Source organism: Sebastes umbrosus, chromosome 4 (genome assembly GCF_015220745.1).
Source record: "Sebastes umbrosus isolate fSebUmb1 chromosome 4, fSebUmb1.pri, whole genome shotgun sequence".
Lineage (NCBI taxonomy): Eukaryota > Metazoa > Chordata > Actinopteri > Perciformes > Sebastidae > Sebastes > Sebastes umbrosus.
In genome coordinates this window covers 39,003,397-39,016,510 of record NC_051272.1, presented here as the reverse complement: position 1 = coordinate 39,016,510, position 13,114 = coordinate 39,003,397, and the positions used below count along the sequence as shown (strand labels likewise).

General features: G+C 46.9%; 1 protein-coding gene and 1 long non-coding RNA gene across 2 annotated transcripts in view; one reads left to right on the top strand and one right to left on the bottom strand.

Annotated features, from left to right (window-relative positions):
• The window catches only part of LOC119486229, a 63,955-nt gene that overhangs the window by 26,532 nt on the left and 24,309 nt on the right, over positions 1–13,114 (top strand). The gene's annotated exons all lie outside the window — the stretch shown is intronic.
• On the bottom strand, positions 4,195–4,565 carry LOC119486233. Its single transcript, XR_005206493.1, has 2 exons — positions 4,399–4,565; positions 4,195–4,288 (listed from the first exon to the last, which is right to left on the bottom strand). It is a non-coding gene; the product is annotated as an uncharacterized LOC119486233 (long non-coding RNA).

The following is a 13,114-nucleotide window of genomic DNA, read 5'->3' as shown; positions in this document are numbered from 1 at the left end:
AAAGGGACTATTTGTAACTTTCAGAAATGCTTGTTAACAGCGACACCTGTGGCCGTGAAATCAACGAAAGTCAGCGTCGGGCTCGCGCTTGCTCGCTCTAAATATACCTGAACGAGCATCGCTCAAAACAGTGAGGAGACACACGTCAGCTAAAACCACAATATCACTCTATATTTCAGCTGCTTGGCAGTAATGTTAGCTGACCAGACGAAGGTCTCTCCATGAACATGATTTAGATCTGATCCTAGTGTTGGCTTTTCCTGCCTCAACGCAGGCTGAGGCAGCGGGGCTCTGCAGCGAGTCTTCCTGTTCTCTCCGCCAACAGCCGGAGAGAACAGGAAGACACCGGCACCCGGTCGGTAACGAGACATCAACGTAACTCGTTGCAGAGCTCCGTCACTTCACAAGACACGGGAAACCTCTGTTGGTCTGGAGGAGCTGCAGCAGTTATTTCTGCACAAACATCCACTGTACATTCACTAGATATTCTCAGAGTTAAACTAACTCTTCTGCAGTGTGGAGTGAGCGCGCGTTCACGTCTAGGGGTTGAGCGAGTACACGAAAACGCGCGTGCTGTCTGAGTGAAGGCGAGCAGGCAGAGGAGGAGAGGCAGCGGCAACACGTGAACGCGCATATGCGAGCGCGCATGTGTCCCGACCTGCTACATTTATACGCTTAAAAAGTTACAAACAGTCCCTTTAAGGGACATTTAGAACAAATAAAAAATATGCGATTTATCGTGATTAAATATTTTAATCGATTTACAGCCCTATTATTTATTTATTATAGTATTTATTTCTGTGTAATGCCATTCCACAAGACACATACTATATCAAACATCAAACATATAACAATACATCTTCCAGCAACTCATACCAGTATACAAAACCAAAAGAAAAACATCAATTATAACATTATATATACTATCTATATACTATATATCTACATATTCTCTTTCTTTTTTTAGCACACAAAATATTTTTATTGCAAATTCATATTGAAATAAACTAGAGTTCTGCTTTCACTTCCATGCCGTGCTACATGTCATGTTCTGATTGCCAAACCTTTGATTTAGCTGACAAATTATGATTAAGTTACTTTAAAAAGTCTTGTTGTTCCAGGACCACCCGTTCCTTTGTTAACAAAGACATTGTTCAATAATCACTGAAACCTGTCACCTTATTGCCAGTGTATTATTAGGAAACACACAATGTGAGGAAATATCACCACACTTAGAACATCAACATTCCTTTATTCATTTGCTTTGTTGAAAAGCAACCTATTAATTCTGTCAACACATTAATGTTCATGGAGCTGGATGGATGGTAAATAATTTACCACACATATTTTGTGTCTAGTCATCACAATATTTTTACTCTAATGAATGTTTGATATTGCTAAATGTCATATTTTAACCACAAAAAAACAAAGAAACAGAGAGCCACAGCGTGGTTTCAGACTCGTTGGTTTGTGTCAGGCCTGGGTGTAAACCCCCCTGGTAAATGGCTCACACTGGTTTGGGTTTATGAGATGAGTATGTGTGAGTGACTGGGAGACAGAGAGAGTTAACCCATACTGTTGTGTTTTCCAGTGTTTTCCAGCAGGGCAGGGTGAGGACAACCACAGCACAGAAATAGAACTGTAGTTTCCTGTTCAGTAGGTTACACACCTACTGAACAATATGTCCCTCCCAAGAATCTCATGGGAGGGACACACACCTCCACTATTGATTGAACAACATGTTTTATGTGGGTATGCATTCCTGTTAGGGAGTTTACATTGATAGTAGTTCCCTTTGTGTGTGGGAAACAAGGAAATACAACTGACATGCACAGGAAGATGAGCTAAGTTGTCCCGTCTTCACTACCTCACTGACGGACAGTATCTACCTGCCGGAGGCTCCGACACACCCAGCCTGAAATGACTTTTCCACTTTCTGTGACTTCACTCATGCAGGAGGACAGATGAGGGGACAGAATTGGAAAAAATAGGGGATGAAAAAGGGAGATTTGTTGTACAGTAAACGTGGGCTACTTACAGGAAAAGGATGGAAAAGTATGAAATTTGATTTTAGTAATTTCCAGGTCTGGATGAGTATGGATGAAAGAAAAGCGAGAATGGAAAACCATTTCTTTTTCCAGACTGTTGCCCCTATTCTGTTTTCTAAGATATAAAATTCAGAATTTCTAAAAATAAATAGATCATAGAGGCAGAGTGTTTTTCACGGCGTTTGGAGCAGCCGGTGCAGCCACAATGTTTACTACTGTGTGAGAGAGCGCGGGCCAGAGAGAGCTTGATGTCGTTGGAAGCAACGATAGAAGTAGGCTCTGACTGAACACACACTCCTACAGAGCTGCTTCTACGCCTGTACGTCACAGCCAGGGCCGGCGCCTCCATAGAGGCCAACTAGGCAATTACCTAGGGCGGCACTTTGGCAAGGGTGGCGAGATGTGGGCCAACTTTTAATTATGAGCAAAATAACAATAATATAATAAAAAGTCACCGGTAACTGCAGGCAGACAGCACAGAGCAGAACGCTGCCTGTCAGACTGGGACAATCTAATATTGAGGGGGGGGGACGAGCAACCCCTCCTAAATTGGACTAGTCCTCGTTTTGTCTGAAATCTGATTGGCTCAGTCATTTACATCATGAACGTGATGAACTGTGACTAGTGCTTCAGCTGGCCGGTCTGGTTTGGATTCAGTGGTGACGTGCTGATACAAACTGAGGAGGTGTCATCCACGATGAAGAGTCTTGAAGGTCTTCATCATCATCACATTCTCTTAAAAGCACAATAACTGTATTAGTGGTAAAATTACTGCCCAAAATGTTTCAGCTCACACCCTATGGGTGCTCGCATAAAATACTTCTCCATCTTAAAGTCCCAGAATGGGTTTCTGTCCCAGTCTGTCCCTGTTGCTAATAGAGGGGCAGTATGATTGATTTTCACCTAAAGCAGCAGAAGTGCATGTCCAGGCCTGGTCACAGCCTGCAGGATAGCTTTTCCCCCAACTGCAGGATGTTTGACAGTGGAACACAGATTAGTGCGTCTCATGCAGCGGTACGCCAGCTGCAGTGTATGAGCACAACAGACAACTGAGTCCCAGTTCACCGTCAGGAGAGTTACTGTAGCAGCCACGGTGCTGCATTCACTGTCTTCAGTTCACCGTCAGGAGAGTTACTGTAGCAGCCACGGTGCTGCGTTCACTGTCTATAGTTCACCTTCCGGAGAGTTACTGTAGCTGCCACGGTGCTGCGTTCACTGTCTATAGTTCACTTTCAGGAGAGTTACTGTAGCTGCCACGGTGCTGCATTCACTGTCTCCAGTTCACCGTCAGGAGAGTTACTGTAGCTGCCACGGTGCTGCGTTCACTGTCTATAGTTCACCTTCAGGAGAGTTACTGTACCAGCCACGATGCTGCGTTCACTGTCTCCAGTTCACCTTCAGGAGAGTTCTTGTAGCAACCACGGTGCTGCGTTCACTGTCTCCAGTTCACCGTCAGGAGAGTTACTGTAACAGCCACGGTGCTGCGTTCACTGTCCCCAGTTCACCGTCAGGAGAGTTACTGTAACAGCCACGATGCTGCATTCACTGTCTTCAGCTCACCGTCAGGAGAGTTATTGCAGCAGCCACGATGCTGCATTCACTGTCTCCAGTTCACCGTCAGGAGAGTTACTCTACCAGCCACGATGCTGCGTTCACTGTCTCCAGTTCACCGTCAGGAGAGTTACTGTAGCTGCCACGGTGCTGCATTCACTGTCCCCAGTTCACCGTCAGGAGAGTTACTGTAGCAGCCACGGTGCTGCGTTCACTGTCTCTAGTTCACCGTCAGGAGAGTTACTGTAGCTGCCACGGTGCTGCATTCACTGTCTCCAGTTCACCGTTAGGAGAGTTACTGTAGCTGCCGCGGTGCTGCGTTCACTGTCTATAGTTCACCTTCAGGAGAGTTACTGTACCAGCCACGATGCTGCGTTCACTGTCTCCAGTTCACCGTCAGGAGAGTTACTGTAGCAGTCACGGTGCTGCGTTCACTGTCTCCAGTTCACCGTCAGGAGAGTTACTGTAACAGCCACGGTGCTGCGTTCACTGTCCCCAGTTCACCGTCAGGAGAGTTACTGTAACAGCCACAGTGCTGCGTTCACTGTCTCCAGCTCACCGTCAGGAGAGTTAGTGTAGCAGCCACGATGCTGCATTCACTGTCTCCAGTTCACCGTCAGGAGAGTTACTGTACCAGCCACGATGCTGCGTTCACTGTCTCCAGTTCACCGTCAGGAGAGTTACTGTAGCTGCCACGGTTCTGCATTCACTGTCCCCAGTTCACCGTCAGGAGAGTTACTGTAGCAGCCACAGTGCTGCGTTCACTGTCTATAGTTCACCTTCAGGAGAGTTACTGTACCAGCCACGATGCTGCGTTCACTGGCTCCAGTTCACCTTCAGGAGAGTTATTGTAGCAGCCACGGTGCTGCGTTCACTGTCTCCAGTTCACCGTCAGGAGAGTTACTGTAACAGCCACGGTGCTGCGTTCACTGTCCCCAGTTCACCGTCAGGAGAGTTACTGTAACAGCCACGGTGCTGCGTTCACTGTCTCCAGCTCACCGTCAGGAGAGTTATTGCAGCAGCCACGATGCTGCATTCACTGTCTCTAGTTCACCGTCAGGAGAGTTACTGTACCAGCCACGATGCTGCTTTCACTGTCTCCAGTTCACCGTCAGGAGAGTTACTGTAGCAGCCACGGTGCTGCATTCACTGTCTTCAGTTCACCGTCAGGAGAGTTACTGTAGCAGCCACGATGCTGCGTTCACCGTCAGGAGAGTTATTGTAGCAGCCACGATGCTGCATTCACTGTCTCCAGTTCACCGTCAGGAGAGTTACTGTAACAGCCACGGTGCTGCGTTCACTGTCCCCAGTTCACCATCAGGAGAGTTACTGTAACAGCCACGGTGCTGCGTTCACTGTCTCCAGCTCACCGTCAGGAGAGTTATTGCAGCAGCCACGATGCTGCATTCACTGTCTCCAGTTCACCGTCAGGAGAGTTACTGTACCAGCCATGATGCTGCGTTCACTGTCTCCAGTTCACCGTCAGGAGAGTTACTGTAGCAGCCACGGTGCTGCATTCACTGTCTTCAGTTCACCGTCAGGAGAGTTACTGTAGCAGCCACGATGCTGCGTTCACCGTCAGGGGAGTTATTGTAGCAGCCATGATGCTGCATTCACTGTCTCCAGTTCACCGTCAGGAGAGTTACTGTACTAGCCACGATGCTGCGTTCACTGTCTCCAGTTCACAGTCAGGAGAGTTACTGTAGCAGCCACGGTGCTGCGTTCACTGTCTATAGTTCACCTTCAGGAGAGTTACTGTTGCTTCCACGGTGCTGCATTCACTGTCTCCAGTTCACCGTCAGGAGAGTTACTGTAGCAGCCACGATGCTGTGTTCACTGTCTCCAGTTCACCGTCAGGAGAGTTACTGTAGCAGCCACGGTGCTGCGTTCACTATCTCCAGTTCACCGTCAGGAGAGTTACTGTAGCAGCCACGGTGCTGCGTTCACTGTCCCCAGTTCACCGTCAGGAGAGTTACTGTAGCAGCCACGGTGTTGCGTTCACTGTCCCTAGTTCACCGTCAGGAGAGTTATTGTAGCAGCCACGGTGCTGCGTTCACTGTCTATAGTTCACCTTCAGGAGAGTTACTGTACCAGCCACAGTGCTGCGTTCACTGTCTCCAGTTCACCATCAGGAGAGTTAGTGTAGCAGCCACGGTGCTGCATTCACTGTCTTCAGTTCACCGTCAGGAGAGTTAGTGCAGCAGCCACGGTGCTGCGTTCACCGTCAGGAGAGTTACTGTTGCTGCCACGGTGCTGCATTCACTCTCTCCAGTTCACCGTCAGGAGAGTTACTGTTGCTGCCACGGTGCTGCGTTCACTGTCTCCAGTTCACCGTCAGGAGAGTTACTGTACCAGCCACGGTGCTGCGTTCACTGTCCCCAGTTCACCGTCAGGAGAGTTACTGTAGCTGCCGCGGTGCTGCGTTCACTGTCTATAGTTCACCTTCAGGAGAGTTACTGTACCAGCCACGATGCTGCGTTCACTGTCTCCAGTTCACCGTCAGGAGAGTTACTGTAGCAGTCACGGTGCTGCGTTCACTGTCTCCAGTTCACCGTCAGGAGAGTTACTGTAACAGCCACGGTGCTGCGTTCACTGTCCCCAGTTCACCGTCAGGAGAGTTACTGTAACAGCCACAGTGCTGCGTTCACTGTCTCCAGCTCACCGTCAGGAGAGTTATTGTAGCAGCCACGATGCTGCATTCACTGTCTCCAGTTCACCGTCAGGAGAGTTACTGTACCAGCCACGATGCTGCGTTCACTGTCTCCAGTTCACCGTCAGGAGAGTTACTGTAGCTGCCACGGTTCTGCATTCACTGTCCCCAGTTCACCGTCAGGAGAGTTACTGTAGCAGCCACAGTGCTGCGTTCACTGTCTATAGTTCACCTTCAGGAGAGTTACTGTACCAGCCACGATGCTGCGTTCACTGGCTCCAGTTCACCTTCAGGAGAGTTATTGTAGCAGCCACGGTGCTGCGTTCACTGTCTCCAGTTCACCGTCAGGAGAGTTACTGTAACAGCCACGGTGCTGCGTTCACTGTCCCCAGTTCACCGTCAGGAGAGTTACTGTAACAGCCACGGTTCTGCGTTCACTGTCTCCAGCTCACCGTCAGGAGAGTTATTGCAGCAGCCACGATGCTGCATTCACTGTCTCTAGTTCACCGTCAGGAGAGTTACTGTACCAGCCACGATGCTGCTTTCACTGTCTCCAGTTCACCGTCAGGAGAGTTACTGTAGCAGCCACGGTGCTGCATTCACTGTCTTCAGTTCACCGTCAGGAGAGTTACTGTAGCAGCCACGATGCTGCGTTCACCGTCAGGAGAGTTATTGTAGCAGCCACGATGCTGCATTCACTGTCTCCAGTTCACCGTCAGGAGAGTTACTGTAACAGCCACGGTGCTGCGTTCACTGTCCCCAGTTCACCATCAGGAGAGTTACTGTAACAGCCACGGTGCTGCGTTCACTGTCTCCAGCTCACCGTCAGGAGAGTTATTGCAGCAGCCACGATGCTGCATTCACTGTCTCCAGTTCACCGTCAGGAGAGTTACTGTACCAGCCACGATGCTGCGTTCACTGTCTCCAGTTCACCGTCAGGAGAGTTACTGTACTAGCCACGATGCTGCGTTCACTGTCTCCAGTTCACAGTCAGGAGAGTTACTGTAGCAGCCACGGTGCTGCGTTCACTGTCTATAGTTCACCTTCAGGAGAGTTACTGTTGCTTCCACGGTGCTGCATTCACTGTCTCCAGTTCACCGTCAGGAGAGTTACTGTAGCAGCCACGATGCTGCGTTCACCGTCAGGGGAGTTATTGTAGCAGCCATGATGCTGCATTCACTGTCTCCAGTTCACCGTCAGGAGAGTTACTGTACTAGCCACGATGCTGCGTTCACTGTCTCCAGTTCACAGTCAGGAGAGTTACTGTAGCAGCCACGGTGCTGCGTTCACTGTCTATAGTTCACCTTCAGGAGAGTTACTGTTGCTTCCACGGTGCTGCATTCACTGTCTCCAGTTCACCGTCAGGAGAGTTACTGTAGCAGCCACGATGCTGTGTTCACTGTCTCCAGTTCACCGTCAGGAGAGTTACTGTAGCAGCCACGGTGCTGCGTTCACTATCTCCAGTTCACCGTCAGGAGAGTTACTGTAGCAGCCACGGTGCTGCGTTCACTGTCCCCAGTTCACCGTCAGGAGAGTTACTGTAGCAGCCACGGTGTTGCGTTCATTGTCCCTAGTTCACCGTCAGGAGAGTTATTGTAGCAGCCACGGTGCTGCGTTCACTGTCTATAGTTCACCTTCAGGAGAGTTACTGTACCAGCCACAGTGCTGCGTTCACTGTCTCCAGTTCACCATCAGGAGAGTTAGTGTAGCAGCCACGGTGCTGCATTCACTGTCTTCAGTTCACCGTCAGGAGAGTTAGTGCAGCAGCCACGGTGCTGCGTTCACCGTCAGGAGAGTTACTGTTGCTGCCACGGTGCTGCATTCACTCTCTCCAGTTCACCGTCAGGAGAGTTACTGTTGCTGCCACGGTGCTGCGTTCACTGTCTCCAGTTCACCGTCAGGGAAAGTTACTGTAGCAGCCACGGTGCTGCGTTCACTGTCTCCAGTTCACCGTCAGGAGAGTTACTGTACCAGCCACGGTGCTGCGTTCACTGTCCCCAGTTCACCGTCAGGAGAGTTACTGTAGCAGCCACGGTGTTGCGTTCACTGTCCCTAGTTCACCGTCAGGAGAGTTATTGTAGCAGCCACGGTGCTGCGTTCACTGTCTATAGTTCACCTTCAGGAGAGTTACTGTACCAGCCACAGTGCTGCGTTCACTGTCTCCAGTTCACCATCAGGAGAGTTAGTGTAGCAGCCACGGTGCTTCGTTCACTGTGGGTGTGGGGTTGTCGGTGGCGTTCTAGCTGTGAACCTAGGTTTAGCAGACAGTGTGTGTACAGTTTATTTGTCGGTGAATAAATGCTACGAGGCTACAACTCCTCAAGACGAGAGCCATCTTCCTGTATCTGTAACTCCGGCTCATACTCTCTTACGGTGGGCTGTTAAGGTGGACCAGTTTTTCTCCTTCAACTGACAAGTGTCTCCTCTGAGTTTTGCTCAGCTTTTTAATTCATTTTTAATATTTCTTTTAACAGTTTAACCGATAGCATTAATCGTTTCATTCTTAATGTGTGTTAACGGTTAAACGGTTAATTATTAACATCCCTAGTAGGGACACTGGATGGAAGTCTATATGCCACAGATCCACTTCTCTAGAGACTAGTTGCATTCTTGCTAGCAGGTACAATTTCTCACTATTTTGATTATACAGTTTACCAATTACCGCACTAAATAACACAGTTTTGAGCCAATACAAACTATTATGGTGCCCCACACGTCTTGCCCAAGTGTCCTTGAGTGGGATTATACAAACAGAGGACGTGTCATCCACTATGAAGTGCCTTGAGTCCCTTGAGTGGGATTCATCATTCAGCACACCTGGGTAAGAGCAGATGTGGATGGTTAAGAACGTTTGGTGCATCTGGAGTTGACTTCTCTAATTTTTTCTCTTAATAGAAAATTAAGAGAAAACATAAGAGAAATTTAAAGGAATATTTTCTGCATGAGGCCCAAACAGGTTAGCAGGCAGGACAACTTTTTTCCAAGTGAGAATCACAGTGCTTATTATGACTGGCACAGTGCCCGGTAACTAGCTCAACCAGTATTCTGTCAGTCGTATTGACACACATGCACACAGCCAAAAGGCTGTGTGCATGTGTGTCAGGCAAACACACATTTGCACAATCTCTGTATTGCATGCAGTGTTTCAGGTTGCATGCATTTTCTATCTTGTATATTTTTGTCTTTGACTGTATTTGTAATTGAACTTTTTCCTTTTTACGAGACGCACTTTTGTGGACACTGACAAAGAGAGAGAGACACACACGCACACACGCACACACACACACACACGTCTCTTTGGCATCTTCTCACAGAAACAGGGTGTGTAAGGTTTCTTAATTAAATCTAACCATGACATGGCTCACTTACCAAAGTATGTTAAAGGATTTGTTTTTAATCTCTTTCGTATTATATTATAACAAGACAGATATACTCATGAGACATAATAGCTTTTAATTGAGATCTCTGCTTTGGGAAAGATCTGGCTGATAACTGCTGTCTTCAAATCTAGACTTGTCTTATAAACCTTGTATATGTATGTGTATGTGTGTATCTGTTAAATGGTTAACTTTGGTATTTTTCAACCCACGTTCATCCCATGTTTCTGTGTCTAAGTGACTAACGGGGACAACACTCTTTTAAACTGGTCCAGTATTGAGGGAGAGCGCTGCAGACGGCTGTCACAAACAGGCTGCTATGTAATCACTCAGGGCAACTCTTCACCATCAATGTACGTCCACTAGAAGTGCTTGTTGTTGCCACTGACAGGCTCAGATTGTTATTATAAGTGTCTGACAGCATTATGGAAAGGACCCTACAGAGAAATTCAAGGGTTTTCTTTACCGTTCACCTTCTGGTCTGGTATTGGGTCATGTGACTTGTTGCCAGAAGGCAGCGGTGGAAACGTGAGTGAGAGTTGGAGAGAGGAGTGTTGGTGTTGTCAGAGTGTTGTGTTGCAGTACAGAAAGTGTTGCTTGGTATTTTCTAAAGTATCTTTTCAGTAGAACAAGCGTGCAGGAGACCAGAGACAGACGTTGTGTGTTCAGCTCTCAGTAGTTTTGTAGCTTGGAACTGAATCTCCTGCTTCCCTTGTACTTTCAGAGATCTGCTTTATTTGACTTTTTTTGCTTTCAGCTATATAGGAGTTGTGTTGAGTTGCTGCTGATGACATTTCCTGATTTTGTTGCTTCATAATAAAAGCTTTTGAATAACCAAATAAAGGGGGGCTTTTATTGTGAAGAATTAAGGAAATAAAAGTATCCACCGTTTTTACATCCGCTCCTTTGACCACCAGTCACGTCAAGCAGGCAAGCTGTTGTCATGGAGATGTAAATCCCTGCTGTGCGTCATGTATGGGAAACCCTACAAGAAACTGGAACTTGGCTTGTGCCTTGAGGAGTTGTAGCATTTATTCACTGACAGCCTGAACTGTACTCACACTGCACTGCTACGCTACAGCTAGTTATGGCTGACATCATCTCACCGTCACTCCGTCACACACGCTCCCTCTCTATCTCTGTCTGTCTCTCCCTCTCTATCCACCACAGTTATTCCTTAACAGAGTTCTCTACTGGTGGAACACATTTCAGTTAAAAAAACATCTTAAAAATAGATAATTCTCCGATGCTTTGGCTCGGTGGGGAGTCATCTCAGGCCAGGCCAAAGCATCGCTGTCCTTACAATACACTGTCAGAAACCCTGAATCAAGCGAAAGGTAAAGAAAACGCTCTTATTTCTCTGTAGGGTCCTTTCCATAATGTCAACGCTGCTCAACTGAAGTCGGGTTTATATGTGGACACTTGAAACATTTAATTACGACGGCATCGCCTGAATGTGTCGATCAGCGGAGCGAAACAAAAGCAGACTGGACGGAGAGTCCGTTCCCCTGCAGCGTTCAGACAGCCTCCCACTGCAGATTCACACCGTGCCAAAGTAATATCTAATGCTATAAGAGTGTTTATCGCTGCATATACGACCACACTCCATCATAAACAATACAGAATTAATAACATCTAATGCTATAAGAGTGTTTATCGCTGTATATACGACCACACTCCATCATAAACTATACAGAATTAATAACATCTAATGCTATAAGAGTGTTTATCGCTGCATATACGACCACACTCCATCATAAACAATACAGAATTAAAGCAGATGGTCAAAGAGCGTGAGCCTTCACGTGTGAATGTTAGTCTGTTGTGCCGGCCCTGTAGAAACTAGCATAAGCAGCAGTTGAGGATTTACCAACAGCCTTAAGATGGAACATTACATTACAGACATTTGTGATTTCATTTTTGTTATTTATTTTTTTTATTGACAATATGTCAGTATTTGAGTATCTTAACTGTTATAGTAAGAATTATGGCCAATGAGCCACTGTTGAATGAGTGGGAGATAAAAAGCTATGTTTTTTAGTAGTTCTGGTTGATCTTATGCTTCAATGTATGGCCTTAGTTTATAATTACATCATATTTATATGAAAATAACAAAGCTGCATTTTTTGTCTGCACTAATTACTGTAGAAGACCTATTCTTTCAATTAAGATTTGTCAATGATGAAGTGTTTATGTTCCTTATGTAAGCCATACTTTTGTTAAGGCAAACATTAGTTTACTTATTTTTGCCAAATAAATGAAAAGCATGTTGAAATCAGAACATGACCTCCTCGCTGTAACATAAATGAACCAAACCAAACCGAAAACCGTGATATGAACCCAACCGTGGATTTTGTGAACCGTTCCACCCCTAGAATCCACAGATGTACCCGACTTCAGTTTAACAGCCGGCATACAGTCTGGTACAGAACGTTGTCCATTGAGCTTGATTAACCTGGTGAACTACAGCGCTGCTACAGCTGAGAGACAACAACTGGTGCGCTGCCAAAACTTTCCGGGTAAAAGTCATGTTCCAGAATTTATGTTCCGCGTGTGCGAGTAGTAGACATAAACAGCTGTTTGTCTCACAGGGCGTACCGAGAGGATGTCGCGGACTGAGCTGAACAGTTCAATACAATTACAGGCATTGTTACACCCCTATCACTTAGACACAGGTTGAAAAACACAGAAGTAACCCTTTAAGGTTAAATAGTTGTTTGTCCCGTGTGTGAGGACACTGATAGAAGCTGATCATTGTGTGTAGGACTGACACAATTACAGCCATAGTTCCCACCCAGCCTCACGTTAGAGCAGCAGAACATATGTAACCCCCAGAGCCTACCAGAAGGGTAGAGGCTCAGTGTAACAACTCTATCATAAGATAATGTGTGTGTGCCTGTGTCAAAGACATGATCTATCAGTGCTTTTGGACAAAGGGCAGTTAGCATGTCCAGTGAGTTACCCTTTGGGATGCATATGTGAGAGAGAGGTAGAAAGAGACAGAAACATGATTCATGTCTGTGCATACTGCATGAGCTTGTGTGTGTTGTTGGCTGAAGCTTGTCATCTGATCCTCTGGTGTTCAGCAGTGTGTTCAGCAGTGTGGGAGCTGCTCTCCCGTCCTGTACTCACCTCTCATCTCTGCTCCCCGGGGAAGTGTTTGTGTACACATGTTCTATGTACATGCGCACACTCCAAAATATCCGTCCACGTTAACATTAGAGACATTCAGTATGTGATCACGTGCTTGTGTAACCTGCTCGTTCGTGTGTGTGCTGATATGCCTTTGAATTGCGCATGCTTCATGTGATGAAACACGATGCAAACTAAATCCCGGGTATGGCCATATGCATGAAAAAATCGTAATCAGGCAAACTCAAGCACGTGCATGAATGTACTAGATACACACACACACACACACAAACACACACACACACCACCTCTGCCATTGTTAAGGGAATTGCTGAGATGCAGGTGTTGTGATGTTA